This window comes from Ailuropoda melanoleuca, chromosome 3 (assembly GCF_002007445.2).
Source record: "Ailuropoda melanoleuca isolate Jingjing chromosome 3, ASM200744v2, whole genome shotgun sequence".
Taxonomy (NCBI): domain Eukaryota; kingdom Metazoa; phylum Chordata; class Mammalia; order Carnivora; family Ursidae; genus Ailuropoda; species Ailuropoda melanoleuca.
In genome coordinates, this window is record NC_048220.1 from 86,052,891 (window position 1) to 86,070,770 (window position 17,880).

General features: G+C 47.9%; 1 long non-coding RNA gene across 6 annotated transcripts in view; it reads right to left on the reverse strand.

Moving 5' to 3' along the window:
- LOC105236564 overlaps positions 1-17,880 on the reverse strand; it is a 154,728-nt gene that overhangs the window by 14,221 nt on the left and 122,627 nt on the right. For all 6 annotated transcript variants that reach the window (XR_004624201.1, XR_004624204.1, XR_002142202.2 and 3 more), the window contains one exon: positions 8,730-8,810. This is a non-coding gene — a long non-coding RNA (uncharacterized LOC105236564). The remainder of the gene's footprint in view (positions 1-8,729; positions 8,811-17,880) is intronic.

The following is a 17,880-nucleotide window of genomic DNA, read 5'->3' on the forward strand; positions in this document are numbered from 1 at the left end:
AGGTAATACACTCACGTGTCCCCTTCCCTCCACTGGACCCTCAGCTGGGACTTAGTAAATTCTAACTGCATTCATGCACGGGAGCCAGGTGGGAGAGCTGTAGGCAGTCCTCACTGGCTTTTACCCAACCTAGAAAGTAGCCAAGTGCCTAGAGCTGCCCTCTCCTCCCACTGTCTGGCCTTATGACCAACAGAATAGAATGTTCCCGGTCCCCACAGACCAAAGAAAGGCATAAGAAAACGGTGCCCCTAGGGCATGGCCGTTAATATGTCAACAGACTGCCCTCTGTCAAGATGTTCTCCTGCGCCAAAACTCCAACACAAACCTCCAGATACAACTACTCTTTCTTTCTGAGTTCACACTGGAGTAGCCCTGGAAGAAAGATCCTGGCTTGTCATCATCCTCACAGAGGCAACCATTTATTGAATGTGTCTACATGCCGCTCCGCAGAGAGGTGAAGAAATTCAGCCAAGTCCATTTCCTTGACTCAATCCTTATGCTCTTTCCAACAACTGCTACTCATACACAGAGTTGCCACGTCCACCTATGAGGGGATGTTTCCTCAAAACTACTAACTGGTAAGGGTTTTGTTTGGCTGGTTTTGTCTGTCTCCTGCAATTTCTCATTACCCTGGGATAATTCCCCCATTCATGCAGCAGCCAGGGTGTTCTGTATCCTCTACCCTAAGGAAGAGATGACACATGATGGGAATCTTTTCCTGCCTTGAGTTTCAAAAGCATGCTGCCTTCAAGGCCTGCGAAGAGCCTCTTTGCAAAGGCAACATGATAGACTTAGGAGAAGCTGTGATTAGAAGCAGCAAAGCTTCCCATCAGGCCCAGGTCAAGGTTCTCCAGACTCAGGGAAGTGATGGAGGTGCAGCAAGGGATGAGAGAGGGCCCTGTCTCCCGCCCCTGGACGTGTCCCCAGGACCGTGGAGAGGATGACAAAGGCCCCATGCAGTTTTTCCCAAATTTCAGTCATTGATGAGTCAAACACCGTGTGCTTCTGAGGTAACTTTTCACCTCTAGCAGCACTGACTGGCTTTTTCTCTGTAAATCAACTTTAAAATAACTCGTTAGTCAGTTAAGCGTCTGACTCCTGACCTCAGCTCACTCAGGTCTTGATCTTAGGGTTGTGAGTTCGAGCCCCACGCTGTGTGGAGCCTACTTAAAAAAAATAAAATAAAATAACTCTTTTTAAAACATAGCTTCCTCCTAAGCAATAATATTCTTAAAATCAGAGACTTGGGGCACCTGGGTGGCTCAGTCAGTTGGGCGTCTGCTTTTGGCTCAGGTCATGATCCCAGGGTCCTGGGATCAAGTCCCACCCCGGGCTCCCTACTCATCAGGGAGACTGTTTCTCCCTCTCCCTCTGCCCCTCCCCCTGCTTGTTCTCTCTGTCTCTCAAATAAATAAATAAATAAATAATCTTTAGAAAATAAAAATCAGAGACTTGATGTGCTAGTTCTATTTTTCTAGTACTTATGAAAAAAACCTAACAATTAACATTTTTAAAAAATGCTTGTGTGTTACCTAAATGCTTGCCCCACTTGGGGAAATGCTGTGTTACTGTCGCTGCTCCCAGACTGAAGTCCTAGGGAATAGGGTACACAATCAGGAGGGACGGACCTTTGCCATACCCTGGGCAACAACCTGGAAAATACAGGCCAGAGTGGCATATGTGCTGAAAATGCCTGGAAGACCCCAAACTGACAGCCCTAGATACAGCCACAGCATTCACCCAAAGCTCTGTATGACCACCAGTGTGTGACTAGCTGGGAAGTAAACACCTTCTGAATATTCCTCGGTACCTGCATGTGTTTACTGCCATGAGAACACCCTGACCTTTGATTCTCATAGATAGCAAATGACCTGAGCTGTGGCTCCCTTCTGGAAAATAGTAAGGATGTGCCCCATGAGCTATTTGGTCTTTGCTCTATCTACAAACCCACATGCCCACAGGGGCCAGGCAGACAGTGAGTCAAGTGGGCCTGTGTCAGCAAAACCACAATGCAAGCAGGATGAGAAATGGCCACTGATGCTTGGCCTCAGGAAGTGGGAGACAAGAGAGAATGGTGGGGATTGTGGAGACCTAGGAAGCAATTGTCAGCTGCCTCAGAGCCAGCCAGCTGCTTCATGCCTAAACACGGACCTGCTCTGTCCACACGTTCAGATTTTTTAAGGTAAGCTGGAAAAAGATGTTGCTATGTACATTCTCTCAATTATTAAGTGGTGACAATCCAAGTTAATATCATGTGGACCAAATTTGGCCCAGGGGCATCCAGTTGTAGCCTCTGTGCCTGAACCATGAAGGCAGGGACTGAAGCTTACTTCTCTCTGGAGAGAAAACTTCACACATCTGGGGCACCTGGGTGGCTCAGTCAGCTAAGCACCTACCATCTGCTTGGGTCATGATCCCAGGCTTTTGGGATCAAGCCCCGTGTCGGGCTCCCTGCTCAGCGGGGAGTCGTCTTCTCCCTCTGCCCCTCCCCCTACTCATGCTCTCTCTTTCCCTCAAATAAATAAATAAATCTTTAAAAAAACAAAAATACTTCATAGATATGACCTCATGGTCCCAAAGGCACCCCTGGTTATCCCCAAGTTAGAGATGCTGTGCAGTGTCTGGGTTCCTCAGCCGTGTGACCTTGGACAAGTCACTTCCTCTCTCTGTGCCTCAGTTTCTTCATCTATAAAGCAAGGTTGAAAATAATGGTAGGGCACTGGGAGGGGAGTTAAATGAGATTTTGTATGTACCCCACTGGGCAGATAGTAAACATTCAAAAAAATAGTGGTTCTTGATAAGTAACTTGCCTGAAGTCACACAGCTTGGACCGAAGAACACATGTCAGCTGATTCCAAAACCAATGGTCTCTCCGCGGGACTACACGTCTCCCTGTCACATGACCAGCACATTCTGTCATTATGTCTGCAACCACCCCCCACACCCGGGCCAGTTTAACACTGTGCCCAAATCAAACTTCCCAGAAAGTTACAATGACATGTATTTAGTGACATCACTGAATCACTAAATCATGAACAGCTACTTCACAGCCTGGGAATTCAGTGCCGGTGAAAGCTCTGTGGGGCCACAGGAACAGCTCAGCATGTGAAGCCACACAGGTCCGAGCTGCATGACCTCCCCACTCGGAGCCCCGGTGCCACCATACCGGGACTCCGCTGAGCTGCATGAGGTCTGAATGAAAGAACAAGAAGACGAGCTCTTCAGAAACTGGAAGGACCTCACAACCGCTGGCACAGTAGCTGACGTCTACAATTATTTAACTAGATCGGGGCCACAGAGTCAGCATCCCTGGGTTTGGCTGGACGAGGCCAGGCTGCAGCACAGGGGCCCAGGAAGTGGCTCTGGGCCCCCTCGACCAAGGATTGGAGGGGGAGGAGGAGTGGGGAGGGGTCTGCCTCCCTTGCATGGACGTTGAGAGACCACACTGGGTGGGAATCGGGTGGGGCAACAATTACTTCTCCTTGCTGAAGAAGAATGAGCCCAGGCCTCCAGCTTCCATGTGCAGAATACATAGTAGTCACTTGGCCACCGTTAATTAACTGTTCGGTAGAGAAGTGTGGGAATCCATGACTAAAGCAGAAATGACATTTTAAGAAATTAATGTCTACAAACAGTATACTTGAGATGTGTGTATTTTATTGTGCATTCAGAAAAAAACAAGCAAATAATGAACTCTAATAATGCACATGCTGAAGTATACTGAGGGTGTATACTAATGGCTGCAACTTACTCTGAAATACACCCCCAAAATTACAGATGGACGGATGTAGACAGGAAGGGCTGGATGGAGAGAAACATGATAAAACCATGCACAGTCAAATACTAATGCATATAATTTAAAAAAACTTTAAATATTAAAATAAAATAAATTTTAAAAATAAAAAATCAAAATAATTAATAAAAAAATAAATAAAAACAAATTTTTAAAAACATTAATACATGTAGACTCTGAGTGACAAGTATGTGAGCGCTCCCTCTAAAACTCCTTCAATTTTTCTGCATTGTTTAAATATTTTTTATAAGAAAATGTTAGAAAAGTAGATGCCTATAAAATAATTAATGACAAGAAAAATAGTGATGTTAAAATATGAAGTAGGAAAAGCAAACTATATGATTTCAATTATATAAAGTTTCCTCTGCCACCATGATGGGATGTAAGGCATTTTAGAAAAGACTCCCTTGGGGAAAAAAAAAATCTCTGCGAAATATCATTGGAGATTTGTTCGTCTGCATCTTGAAGGCTTCTGGCCTTCCAGAATCCTCTTTTATGTTTAGGGTGTATTTAAAGAAAATACCCCTCAAGTTATTATCAACATGCATCTAAGAGGGAGAGAAACTGGCAACCAGCTGAGAGTAAAACAGAACTGAGAAGTAAGAAGAGATGAAAAGCGACCACTGAGGAGATGGGAGGAAACGGGGTAGGGTGAGGACAGAGCCCTTTTCAGAACATGATGTCCCACTGGCTGCACCAGAACATTTGCCATATTATGCCACAGGAAGAGAGAAACTGAGGCACAAAGGTGTAAAGAGACCTGCCTCAGGTCACAGAATGTTCCACAGATGTAAAAGTCAGGAGCAGTAGCTTCACCATCTTTACCCAGTGCACCTGCGCCGGGGGACAGGCGGTCCGAAGCCGGCAGCAGGTGCGCTCAGGTGAGGAGGGAGAACGCCCTCCTCACGGTTCCAGGAACTGCAGTGCCGGCTTCCTCATGGGCGTTCACTTCATCCCACTGCCTCCGGGTGGGCACACAGCCCCCTGCTGCTCTGGCCCTGCTCTCCGGGGAAGGTGCTCCTGCCTCCAGGTGTGGGGGAAGGAAAGACCAAGGCGGTGCTTAGTCCATCCGTGTCACCTGTCACCTTCCTGATGTAGAAACCCACAGCAGGGGTGGGGGTTGTGGGAGGGCGGGGCAAGGACAACCACTCAGTGAGAGGACCAGGGCCCTTCCATGGGACCCACGGAAGCCGCTCCGACAAAAAGCCAGCCTGGAGCCTGTGATTCCTGAAAACGCTCGTCAAACAGCCTCTTGACTTGGACAGTCACCCAAGCGTAGAATTACTCAGAATATCTTTGCCCATTAAACTGCCCTTTTTTTTTTCTTTAGAAAATCTGGCTGTTCTTCCCAAAATGTTTTGACTGGAAATTTCTGAAATGTCTTGAATATATTTATGTGCAGTTCTTTGAAACAAAGGGGATTTGCCCTGTTCCACAGTGCAACGTGCAATGAAGGTCCACAGTCCAAGAGCCAGAAGTCATAAAGCTAGAATTCCAGGAACGCCATCCAGAGGCCAGAGACACAAAACAAGAGTGCCACTCTCCTCTGACCAATGGAAGTGGCCTCCCGAGACGGGGCCCAGCCCAAGAAAAGAAAACGCTGAGGAGAGGAGGTGAAACGAACTGCATCTTAGGACAACGAAGAGCCTACCAGGGCGAAGTTCAGCTATTCCACTGACAAACGCTTCCTGAGTTTCTCCTGAGTACTGAGGAGCAAGCAGAGAGCGACAGAAGGCGTGCGCACCGCAGCCATGCTGGGTGGTAGCGGCCATGACCACAGCGGAGCTGGAGAGCTCAGGTCAGCAGCAGGTCAACTCGGGCTGCTGCCATTCCAGGCGGGACAGACCCCCTTTGCAGTCCAGTTCACAAGCCTCCATTCCCAGGTTTGGGGACCTCATGGTGGCTCCACGGAAGCTCCTGGTACAGGGAGAATTCGGGACACTGATGACACAAGAAACTGGTGGGGGGAGTGGGGGAGCAGCAAATACAGGGTGCCTGGGCCTTCCATGCTGTTCACCTGAGGTTATCACCCCCCTGAGAGACCTTCTGCCCTATAACCACTGCGAGATATTCAGCAAACACCACTTCTGGTTCTTCCCAAGAATCCTGCCGTTTTGCCCACTGCATGGACGCTTTTATGAAAACATGTCCCCGAATGTCTTGATTATGGAACTATGTCACATTGGCCCCTCTTCTCCACAGAGCAGGGAGGGGGCCAGCTTTGCAAGAGGTGGTTCCACTCAGCCTGCCTCTCCACTACCTAAGCCATGAGCTGTGATCCTCCCAAGTCCAGGAAAGGTGTATTTGGACATCTTGGAACAGAGCAGCTTCCCTGGCTTCTTGAATTTAATGAGGAGTGAGACACTTAGCTTTGATCTCTGCCCCAAGCCATGCACGATCAAAATACTCTGGATTTGTACTTACATAGGGAGCTCCATTTTTAGGCAAAATTGCACAGAGCAACGAAACCAGTGTTGGCACCTCCCAGGTGTAGCGGCCCTCAGCTGCCCACACCCAGGCTCGTAAGTCTGTGCCTTGGCTCGTCAGCCCCCAAACAGGACATTAAAGACTTGCTGAGCTACATCTTCAATAATATTTTAAGAAATGTTTAAGAACTACCATAAAAATCCATTGGATGGCATTTTTTTCCACTTTGGCAAAACTAGAGTCATAGTCTATGTTATTACAAACTCAACCACAAGAGAAGAAAGTCAGCCAGTCACAATTTAGAAAATCACATTCCAGTAGCACGAGAAGGGTATATTAGCTGAGCAGAGATGTGTCCAGTCACATCTGTCTTTTTCCACAGACGCTGCTCCCCCAGGCCACTATTGAGCAACCTGTCCCCTTTCCAGGCAGCCTCTGTATGCTGAACACGGACCTGAAGTGATTCTCTGTTTTCTCCAACCTACAGACAGAGAGGCTTTGGGCTTGATATAATTCGAGAAGCCTCAGAGACAGATCCCCTGACCTTCCGCCCCTCTGCCAATTTAGAGATTCACTGAAGGGAATATTAGCTCTAAAAGTGCATATTAACTCTGAATGCCAGCGCTCCTGGGAGGGATAATGCATTAAACCACACAGCCATTCATATTTTAGTATGAAGTAGGCTGATAAGAGCTACCATTTAGTAAGCATCTACTCTGAGCCTCACATTGAAGCAAGCACTTTAGACAGTCACTGAATCAGACTTTGAAGGAATTAAACATTATAAAATTTCGATGAGAGGAACATCTGGACATGTCTGTTAGTAAGGGGTTAGGATGGGAATGGAGGGTTTATGAACAAGACTCACACCACAAAGAGAGATGGGAGGCCAAGGGGGGCAGTAATGAACTCTTATGAGGAATTCAAGATAGTTTTCACAGAGGTGACATTTCGGTGGAATTTTGAAGGATGTGGAGTAGTTCAACAGGCAGCCAAGGCAAAGAACAGAATACTTGGTAGAAGAAACAACACGGGGAGGATCCAAGTGTGTGAGGTGATCTGTGTCTGCATCAGTCTAATCGCCAGCAGGAAAACTCAAATTAAGGAATTCAGGAAGAGTTTAGTAAACAGACGACTGACAAAGGTATGACAAGAGACAGGGAAACCACAAGAGATAGTGTAGGACTCTAGGGGCTGTCGCCCTCCCTGAATGCTGAAGGATGAAAGCAGGTAGCAGCTACCTGAAGACAGAGAGAGAAAATTATAGACAGAGGGCCACCTTGAGAGGATCTGAGACTTCTAAGGCACCCAGCCAGCCTGAGATGACCCCACAGAATGGGACCCAAGGAAATAAATACCTCCACCTCTCTCTCCCTTCCTCCTCAGATTCTCCTACTACAGGGTTCCCCAGCCACCAAGCCCAATGGGAAGCCAGAGGGCAGGGCATGGGAGCCCAGGCGATGTACCCCAAGTACCACTTCCTGGGGCTTAGAGCTGGGCAGAGTGGAAGGTGGATCTGGGTTGGGGGCAACTGGAAAGTACTCAACAGAGTGTGTGAAATGGGGCTGGAACACGGAGGATGGGTCGGGGTGAGAGGTGACAGAGGGACACGGAGCAGCGATGTGATCACAAAGGAGCCCATCTGTCAGGCTAAGGGTGAGTGGAAACCATTGACCTCAAGTGGTCATTGAGACTCTGGCCACTGCTGGCCTTTGCTGAGGGCCCTGGGAACAGGCATCCATCAAATGATGCCTGACAGCCAACGACTCCTGAGCTAAGCCAACACCTTCCCAAGCCTCCCAAGCTGTGCTCTGGAAGCCCACCCCAGCCGCTGTTGTTTCCTGGAGCTCCCACCGCTGCAGACAAGAGCCTGGGAACGCAGAGGGGTGGTGTCTGCCAGTGGCTATCGAAGCGAGCGCAACCTAGAACATCTTGAACCAATTAAAACCAGTCTATCTCTTTCATTTATATTCCAGTCCACCTTTTCCCCCATCCTCACGTGGAAAGAGAGCCCTGTGAAGAGGACCTGTGCAGGAACAGGTTTCCCAGAAAAACGAAAAATGTCTGTCTGCCTACCCCAAGGGATGGCTCCAGGCGGCCAGCCGGGAAGCCAAGTCAGTCCTGCCCCGTAAGGCCTCAGAAAAAAGACAAGCGCCAGCCCCCTCTCATCTGGGAAACATTAAAAGCAATCTCTGAAGTGATTCATTAAAAGTCCTTCAGTGGCAGAAGACCATCACCCAGATGTGAAAATAAACACAGAGGGAAATTCCAGCATCAGAACCATTTCAAGTCTTTAAACAAATGGATGGCTATTTCAGGGAAAGGAAGAGTCTTTTGACTGTCTTTCCAAGCCCACAGAATTCAAGTCAGCCTCTCTCCATCCAGCAGGCCAGGCAAATTCCCACGATGCCAGACTCTGCACACTGAAAGCACTCACTTGACTCTCTGGGGCGCTTCCCACTTGAAATTCTCAGCAGCTTCCCAGCCAAGGCCAGTCACCCACACTTACCAAGTTCCTGGTGGTGCAGCCTTCAGCTCTGCCTTCGTAAAGCATCAGAAATTAAGGCAGAAGCAACTGCTCGATTCTGCTCTGGGGGGAAAAAAAACAGCATAGAAAATCAATGGAGCATGAATCAATATTAAGCAAAACAGCATACATACTGACAAAAACATAGTAAAGATGGAAGAAAATGCGAGCATATTTGGGCACAAATCACATATCACCATGTCCAGTGTCTGGCAGAGTGGATGGCCATGGTAGGCATTTGATAAACAGGTCAGGAAGGGAGGGAGGGAGGGAGGGAGGGAGGGAGATTTTCCACCCATGAGAACCTTGTCCAGGAATCTCAGAGTTACTGAAGTACCACTTTACTTGGAGAAACCCAACAGAATTCCACCTTACCCCCACTTCCTACCCATAGTTGGTAAGGATCAGAAAGAGGTAAGTTCCTTGAAGTGAAATTCAAATCCTTCCCATCAGAGAATCTTAGATTGCACCCACACACCTGGGATTTCTTGCGTTGTTATTATTGTGATAAAATATACATAACACAAAATTTACCATTGTAAGTATATTTAAGCGTACAGTTCAGTGGCATTAAGCACATTTGCGCCACCATCACCACCACCCATCTCCGTAACTCTTTTCATCTTGAAAAAATGAAGCTCTATACCCATTAACCAACAGCTCCCCGTTTCCTCCCCCTCAGGCCCTGGCAACCATCATCCTTCTTTCCGTCTCTGTGAATTTGACTAAGTACATCTTGTGAGTAGAGTCATACAGCATTTGTCCTTGTGTGTCTGTCTTGCGCCACTCAGCATCATGTCCTCCAGATCCACCATGCTGTAGCATGTGTCAGAATGTCCTTTCTTGTTAAGGATGAACAACCTTCCACTGTATGTATGTACCACATTCTCCTTATCCGTTCATCCATCGATGGGCACTTGTGTTGCTTCCACCTTTTGGCTGTTGTGAAAAATGCTGCTATGAACATGGGTTCACGAATACCTCTTGGAGTCCTTGCTTTCGATTCTTTGGGCTATATACCACTGGGATTTCTTTTGAGAGTGAAATTTCCCCTGAAAGGTAGAGGTGGATAGAGGAAAACCCAGCATTCTCTGAGATTGAGTAAATGATAGAGCTGTCAAATGACTGGAAAACATAGCAATTATGAACTTATGCAATTTAGACTTCTAACAGGACACTGTGTGCACAGAGAATTTTGAACCTCAGGGAACCCCGTCTTCACTACAACCAACTGCACATTTCCAGTCTAAGGGGCAGGGTTTGGAAGCCTAAGAGACTCAGATTCAAATCTTAGGAGGAGCCCTTATTAGTAAAGACTATTGAGAAAATATACAAGGTGCTGGAGTATTATAAGCACTCAATAAACACTGTGTTTCCTCCATTCTAAGATCCCACCCCCCTTTTTCTCAATTTCACATCTCTACGATCACATTTCTGAATTCAGGGTGTACATTACCAGACACAGGTCCTTTATCAGTACCTGTGAATTGAATGAACTCAGCCAAACTGCTCTAGAGAGATCATAGAATTTCCCCCAAGAAGAGGGTGGGGTAAGCAACCCCAACTTGAGAATGCCTAGCTCTCAGAGCTGGCATATTCACCTGCCAAAGGTCCCATTCACCTCAAACGAAAGAGGAATTTCCAAAGTATAAGTCCTTAGCTCAGCACTATGTAGCAGAACTGTTCATAATGTGGCAGAGGAACAGACCCAACAGTGGAGCATAAGGGTTGAGGGCAAAGGTTCCGGAATCAGCAGTCCTGGGTGTGGCCTTAAGAAAGTTCACTTCTCCAAGCCTCAGCTTCCTCACCTGTAAGAGGGAAGTGGTACTACTACTGCCCCCTAAGGGCATCTGTGAGGAGTGTTGTGCCCCGCTGGGCACAGAGCCCACACCCAGTCAGCTGTTGGCGGGACCAGCTGAGGGGGCCAGGTGCCCTCTCCCCTCCATCCTCAGATAGGTCTGCAGAAAAGTTTGCATCGTGCTCTGCCCCTTCTCCAGACTCTACCGTCAGCCCCCTCCATGTTTTCTTTCATCACCTTCACGGCCTCGATCATAAAGTTTAGGAGAAATACAAGAAGCTCACCCCCCACTTTTCCACCTATCCATCCAGCCACACACCCATCCGACATTTATTGAGGGCCTCCCCTCTGCTGAGCCTGACAAAGCCACTGGGAACCAAGAGATGAATGGAACAGGCCTCTTCTCCACAGGAAGTCCCAGTGGCACTGTGGAGGCACAGAAGTAATGGGCAGAATGGCGGACACCTACTTAGGGCGACGTGGTAGGCATGGCTTCAGGCTCCTTGGCACGATCCCTTCTGTTCTCCTCACACCCCATGTCACAGTACTGCTCTGATCCTGTTTTGCGGATACGGAAACAGCAAGGGGACAGTAACATGCCCCAGGTCGTACGGCTGTTAAGTTTAACCTCTCAATTGTCAGAACCTAATCCTAATGGGAGTCCTGGGGCAGAGGTCAGGGGGTCGGGCTTGAGGGCATGAGGTAGGGTGTCCAACAGTTCCCCAGAATCAGCAGGCCACCAACTGCTGTGAAGCTTCCACACCCGAAAGTCTGACAAGTGGGAAACATTTAGATCATACTCCTGGGCACGGTCCCTCACAGTCCCCAAGTCAGCTCACTGAACCTTCAAGAGAGCCCTCTGAAGGAGATCTGAGCCGTCCCCCCTTCACAAAGGAGCAACCTGAGGCTTGGTGGGAAGTGTTGTAGCCGACTCAAAGCCAAGGACACCCAGCATACGCACCTGTCAAAGGTCCCTCTTAAGCTCAGATGAAAGAATTCCTTCCAAAGGGAACATATTTCTCCCAATCCTACATGCTTGCCAAAAACAATGGAGCTGGACTTGCGTTTAGTCTCTTTGTCTCCCACCAGTGACCAGGCCACATAGCAGGATCCCTTCCTTTATTCTCTGCCCTGGTGTCCCCCCTCAATGAAGCCACACTGACCACCCCATCTAAAACAGCACCCATCGCTTACCACTGGCCTTCCCTGCTCCATTTCTCTTCAGGACACTTAATGGCTTTCTGGCATCATAATAGATTTGTTTGTTTAGCATCTGCTTCTCCCCAACTAGACCATAAGCTCCGTGAGGACAGGAAACTTGTCCATTTTGGTTCTCACCATACCCTGACAACTAGAATAGCTGCGTGATCGGTATGGTTTAGGTCAACGAATGAATTAACAGATGAATGGAAGTGGGTTAGGGAATTAACTTGTCTAAGAAGCCAGAAACAAGGACCAGGAACGCACCTGGGACACCTCCCCCCCCACCTCCCCAGGTATAAGGTCCCCCCAGGCTTGGCCTTGGGCTAATAGGAACATTTGACTTCTTGCCTTCTCCTTCCCAGTGCTCTTCCCTATCAAGGACACTGTCCTATGTGTCATGCCCAGAAGGAGCTCCTCAGTTCAGGGACCCGCTTGGCTGGTACACCACAGCCTCATTCTAGATCCTTCTTACTCATCCCTTGCCTCACACACTGATACTGCCCTCCTTCCACCCCAAAATCATACCAAGCCCATCCTATTTCCTCAGGTACCTTGTAATCCTACAAACTCACTCATGCTAAGGTACTGAGGAGTAAGAACAGGTCACAGATGGGACTTTTAAAGGGCGCCTTCTAGTAACAATATAGTAACACACTAGAATGGCTATTTGCAGGAGTTTCGGGTCTCCTGGAAACTGACGACGCCTCAGAGTATTACCCACAGATGCTCTTCATTCATTTGTGTCTCCGTGTGGCACTTGAGCTTTTACTGAGTGCCTTTTGCCTGCCAGAAAGTGTCCTGTGTGCTGAGAATACAAGAGTGAGCAAGACAGCCAAAGGTCCCTGCTCTCAGAAAGCCCACTCTCTAGCTGAGGAGACAGCAATCAGCAAAGACCTTGCCAAGGAGCTTTAACTCAGTCTTAGTACTACAATAGGGAGTGTAAACCCTATTGAGGGGACCAGAGGCAGCTACCCAAAGGATGGGAGGTCAAGAGGCCTGCTGGGGAAACCGTAGTCTCCACTGGCTGCTGGCAGTTCACCAGGAGTTCACCAGGGAACCGAGGGGATGTGCGTATTCCAGTATCGGCAAGGGCGCAGAGGTCTGAAATGTTACAAGCAAGGCTGGCCCTGGGCCCACCTGCCTCATGCAGCCCTTCTAAGTGGCCAACGCTCAGCACAGCCAACGCATGTGGGCCAGGCAGTGGGAAAAAGCAACAGGCTAGGGTGTCCTTGGAACTTAGTAGATGCCAGCAGTTCTTCCCTCCCTTTGGAATGTTAGAAATCAAGTCTGTATTCCCGGGGTTCTCTGTTGTCTATGAAATTGTCCAAGTTCACCATCATAACAACACAAGAAGCAAATCAGCTGTCTCTGTACACAGTCTGCGGTGCCTCCTTGACCCTGGCATGTCCAGGGAGCTGTTTCAATATTTGGCTGCCCCTTCCTCTGCCTGTCAAGGGAAAGCAAGCCCTCAGCATTAACCAAAGCAATTACAGGTGACCTGAGAGTTTTCTTTGACCTGCCAACTAAGGTAAGTGCCTTTTTTCAGATACCCAAGACTTCGCTTTTAATTCATCTTGAACCCAACTTTCCTTCCCGGGCACTAACCTCCAACATGCTCAGTTGCCCAGTGGAAAGAATCATAGCACTTTCCTTTTCTGGCTTTCTCTGATAAAACAAGCTTCCAGCAACTGTCAGAAAAGGAGGCAAGTAACATCCGTGGTGGAGACAAGCCTATGAAATTAGTTCAAACATACAGCAAGGCACTGTACTCACTACAGAGAGACACATGCTGTTCCGTGGACAAGGGCCCAACTGTGACTCACCAAGCATAATGGGACATTGTTGAAAGTGTTGGGAACATGAGAATTCCCTCACTGCCCAATTTGGGTAATGTTGGAGCTACGTTTGCCTCCAGAAATGAAGTCAGACAGACTCAACCCAACTTCCAATTGCCGGGCCCAAAGACCATGAGGGCACCATGTTTTTATGCTGACTTTTGTTAATGGGAGTCACTTCCCAAGTTGTGTTTAAGGGCTGAATTCTCATCTGCATGTGCAAGAGAGATGAGTGCTTTGACAAAGGACATCCCAGAACTCTGACTGGAGGGCCCTAGATCACAGGAGAGGCTGTTTTAAAGACCCTCACACCCGGGCTCTGCACTATCAAACAGATTGGTGGGAAGAGGAAAAAGATGCCCATGATTCGGTGTGAGGAAGGGATATGGAAGGCATGTGTAGCAACTATCTGTCTAGAACACATAAGAGATCTCATTTCCTGGGTATCTATAATAGGCCAGGCAATGTTCAGTGCTTTACATACACGACTTCATTTCCTTTTCACATCTATAAAATACAGGCAGGTCACGTAAACCTCATCCTACAGAAGGAAACTAGCATCTGAGAGGTGACTATGTCACAGAGCTAGTGATTAGCACATCCAATCTGAACTCAGGGTGGAGGGACCCCAGAGGTGGTACTCTCTCTTAGCCAACACACTATGCCACAAACAGGACTGTGGGGCAGGAAATGGGGTGGCTGAGTGTTACTTATTGCAGGGAGAGTGGTATCACCTTAACCCTGGATAAGGGCAGCACGAGAATCCAGATGCACAATCCCAGACCCTGAGCTCCTTTCTCCCGTGATCCTTTTCACCTGTCTCTACCACAGCTCTTGTCACATAACTCCGCACTGAGATGGCTTGTTGGAACACTGTCCCCCCCCCACCAAATCCTGCGTCTACCAGGACAGGCCCTCCATTGTACTCTTGACATCTGCCACAACACCTGGAGCTGTGCTTGCACTCCAAACATTTTCGTGGGACCACATGAATCAGAGGGATAGATGGCTGCCAAGATGCATAAATAACTCAGACGATCTGGTTCAAGTCCAAGCTCAGCCACTGGCCAGCAGTGTGGCCTTGAGCAAGTAACTTCATACCACCGGGCCTCAGTTTCCTCACTGGCACCATGAAGAGGTTCACTCATAACTGTACCTGCCAAATGTGAGACAGAGTCCACAGGTAGAATGCAAATGAACACTTTAATTTTATTTCATTCAAATTGATACAGATTTATTTTTCTGCTTATAAAAATGTAACTAGCTCATCAAACCCTTGAAGTTTTCCTTTAAAATGAGATTAAGCTTTTTAAAAAGTTAATTTTAAGAATCTGTTTGAGGGTAGGTGGGGGGATGGGTGAAATAACTGAAGGGGATTTAAAAGCACACTTAAGATGGGCACTGAGTCATGTACAGAATTGTTGAATCACTATATTCAACACCTGAAACTAATATAACATTGTATGTTAACTATACTGGAATTAAAATTTTAAAAAAATAATCTCCTCCAGTCCCATCCATGTTAAGTGAAATAAGTCAAGAAGAGAAAGACAATTATCATATGGTTTCACTCATTTATGGAACATAAGACATAGCAGGAAGATCAGTAGGAGAAGGAAGGGAAGAATGAAGCAGGGATAAACAGAAGGGGGAATGAACCACAAGAGACTATGGACTCTGAGAAACAAACTGAGGGCTTCAGAGGGGAGGGAGGTAGGGGATTGGGATAGACTGGTGATGGGTAGTAAGGAGGGCACGTATTGCATGGTGCACTGGGTGTTATACGCAAACAGTGAATCATGGAACATTACCTCAAAAACTAAGGATATGGTGACTAACATAACATAATAAAAAATGTTATAAAAAAATAAAAATAAAATTTAAAAAAAATGAATTCACTCTTTCCAAAACTGTAAAAAAAAAAAAAAAAAGAATCTATTTGATAATGTCTGTTAGTACCTAAATATTACAAATAACTGTGAAAGTGACACATGGGCGAACGAGGTTCGGATATCAGGTTAGATGATCTTTAACACAGATGCCTCCAATGGGAGGACCAGCAAAGGTGGTCCATAGAAACATGAAGAAGTGCAGTAAAGATAAACGAGGCGTTCAAAATGACCTTTGGCCTCCACATGCAGCACTCAGCACCTACTGGATGCCGACTACGTGCCTGACACTGGCTACACACCCTGGGAGACATTCATCAGGTGTGAGCACGGCCACAAAATGATGGCTGGAGCCAGGGAGCGGGACAGGAAAACCAGAAGTTGGCTTTGCCTTTTTAAAGCCTTCAGTGCCATCTGCAGAAGCGAGTGCAGGCCCAACTTTCTGGGTTTACTTTGAAGAAAACATAGACACAGACGCTTCCTAGAAGACAGAGGGTCTTTGTGTGGACGCCTCTGCTGGGGGAGACAAGTAGAGGCTCGGGCAAATGACCTCCAATTTCCCACTGAAGTCTGACTCAGCTTGGTGCTGTCACTGAGCACTGGACTCATCTGAATATTTGTTACTCTGATGTAAACGCTCCTTAGTTAAAGCAATCTGGCCCGTAATCATTTCCCCTGGCAAATTTCACCTTCACATGGGAGCTTCTCTGCAGCTGCCTCATTTGCAGGCCGGCCAGCTCCCGGGGTGGGTCTGGGTGGGACGGCAGTCACTGGGAAGGGCTGAGGACAGAGAGGCAGCAACATGGGTCCATCAGCTTCCATTTCCCAGAAATGGGCTGAGAAGAAGGCGGTGGGTTGGATCAGGGCAAATCCCACCCCAGCACAAGACAAACAGTGCTCCTGAACCCTGGTCGATCCACAGACGGAAGCCAGAAGCATCCCTGTTGTGCAAGAAGGAACCAGACATATGTTTCCAATGTTCGCCAGGAAAACTACTCAAATGAATACAGCTTGCCATGAAAAGCAAAACCAAAAGCAAATTAAGATGGAAGAATGGCATCCCCCCATTTCCTTTATGCCTACTGTATAATTTTCCTCTAGCTGAACATCCACTAAGATTTTCCCCCTTTCTTTCAGATGTGGAGACTAGCATGTGTCTTCTTGGGGACTGTTTACTTGGGGACATTGCATGAAGACATATAAAACAAAGCAGCAGTTGGAGGAGATTTCCCAGCAGAGAAACAGTAATGAATACCATTTGTTAAGCAAGTCCTACATACGTGCCAGGCACTGGGCCAGGCGCTGTCTGTTTACGATCTCACAAAGTCCTGCTTGGGGCTTCCTTAGGTAGTTGCTACAGCTTCCATCTTACAAATGAAGAAACTGAGGTTAGGGTGAGGGTAGGACATGTGACTTGCCAGAAATCTGATAACTAATACATAGCAGAGCTAGGATTCAAGCCCAGGTCTGTCTGATTCTCACACCCACACTTCTCCCTGACCTCATCCCATCCCCCATCCCAGATAATACATGACCTACCATCTACCCCAACCTGGCTTCTGGAGGGTCCTCTCAGTCTGTATCCCTGGATGCCGAGCCACTCCCCTCTCTCACCCCTTCTCCTCGGCCTGGTGTGTCCTCCGTCCTCACTCCTCCTCCAGGTGAGTTTGTCTCTGTCATTCTAGAACCAGGCTAAGAAGTCTTCCCAGCCTTCACCCACATGAATGTCTGTTTCTGACTTCCCATGACCTGAAAGGTGTTCACTCTGTCCCTTGAATATCAGAAGAGGTAATGGATTTCAATTCCTTTCAGACCCAAGTTCAAGAGCACAGCTACCATCCCCCTGGGTGTCAAGACCTCCTGCCCTCCATCTCCAGGGGCCACAGGTGTGAAGGACCTTGAAAGAACAGAGCTGTCCACACAGGGCTGTTTAGATGGAACTTGGCAAGTCTGAGGGCTCAGGGGAATGTTGTTCTGACTGATGATCCACAAGTGTCTTGAAGGGCATAGGCTGGAGTGACTAGATGAAGAGCTTTCAGGACTCCCCTGTGGGCTTCGGGTCAGCTCCCAGGCTGCCCCTGACAGTCTTTCACTGCTGACCTTCCCCTCTCTGCCTGGACCTCAGTCAGGTCCCCCCATCTTGTACTCAGCCCCACACCCACTCTTTCCTAGTCCTCCCTCCAGCCCAGGGACACCTAATTATAAGGTTACAGAAATAATAAATCCACCTGAGCTTGAATCACACTGCGTTTTAGCTGTGTAACTCGGTCAAGTTTCTTAACCTCTCTGTGCTGAAGTCCCTTCAGCCAGAACGCAGCTGTTATGTGAGGAGGAAAGGAGTCCACACACACACACACACACACACACACGCACACACACACACACACAGCTCCCAGAACAGGGTTTGG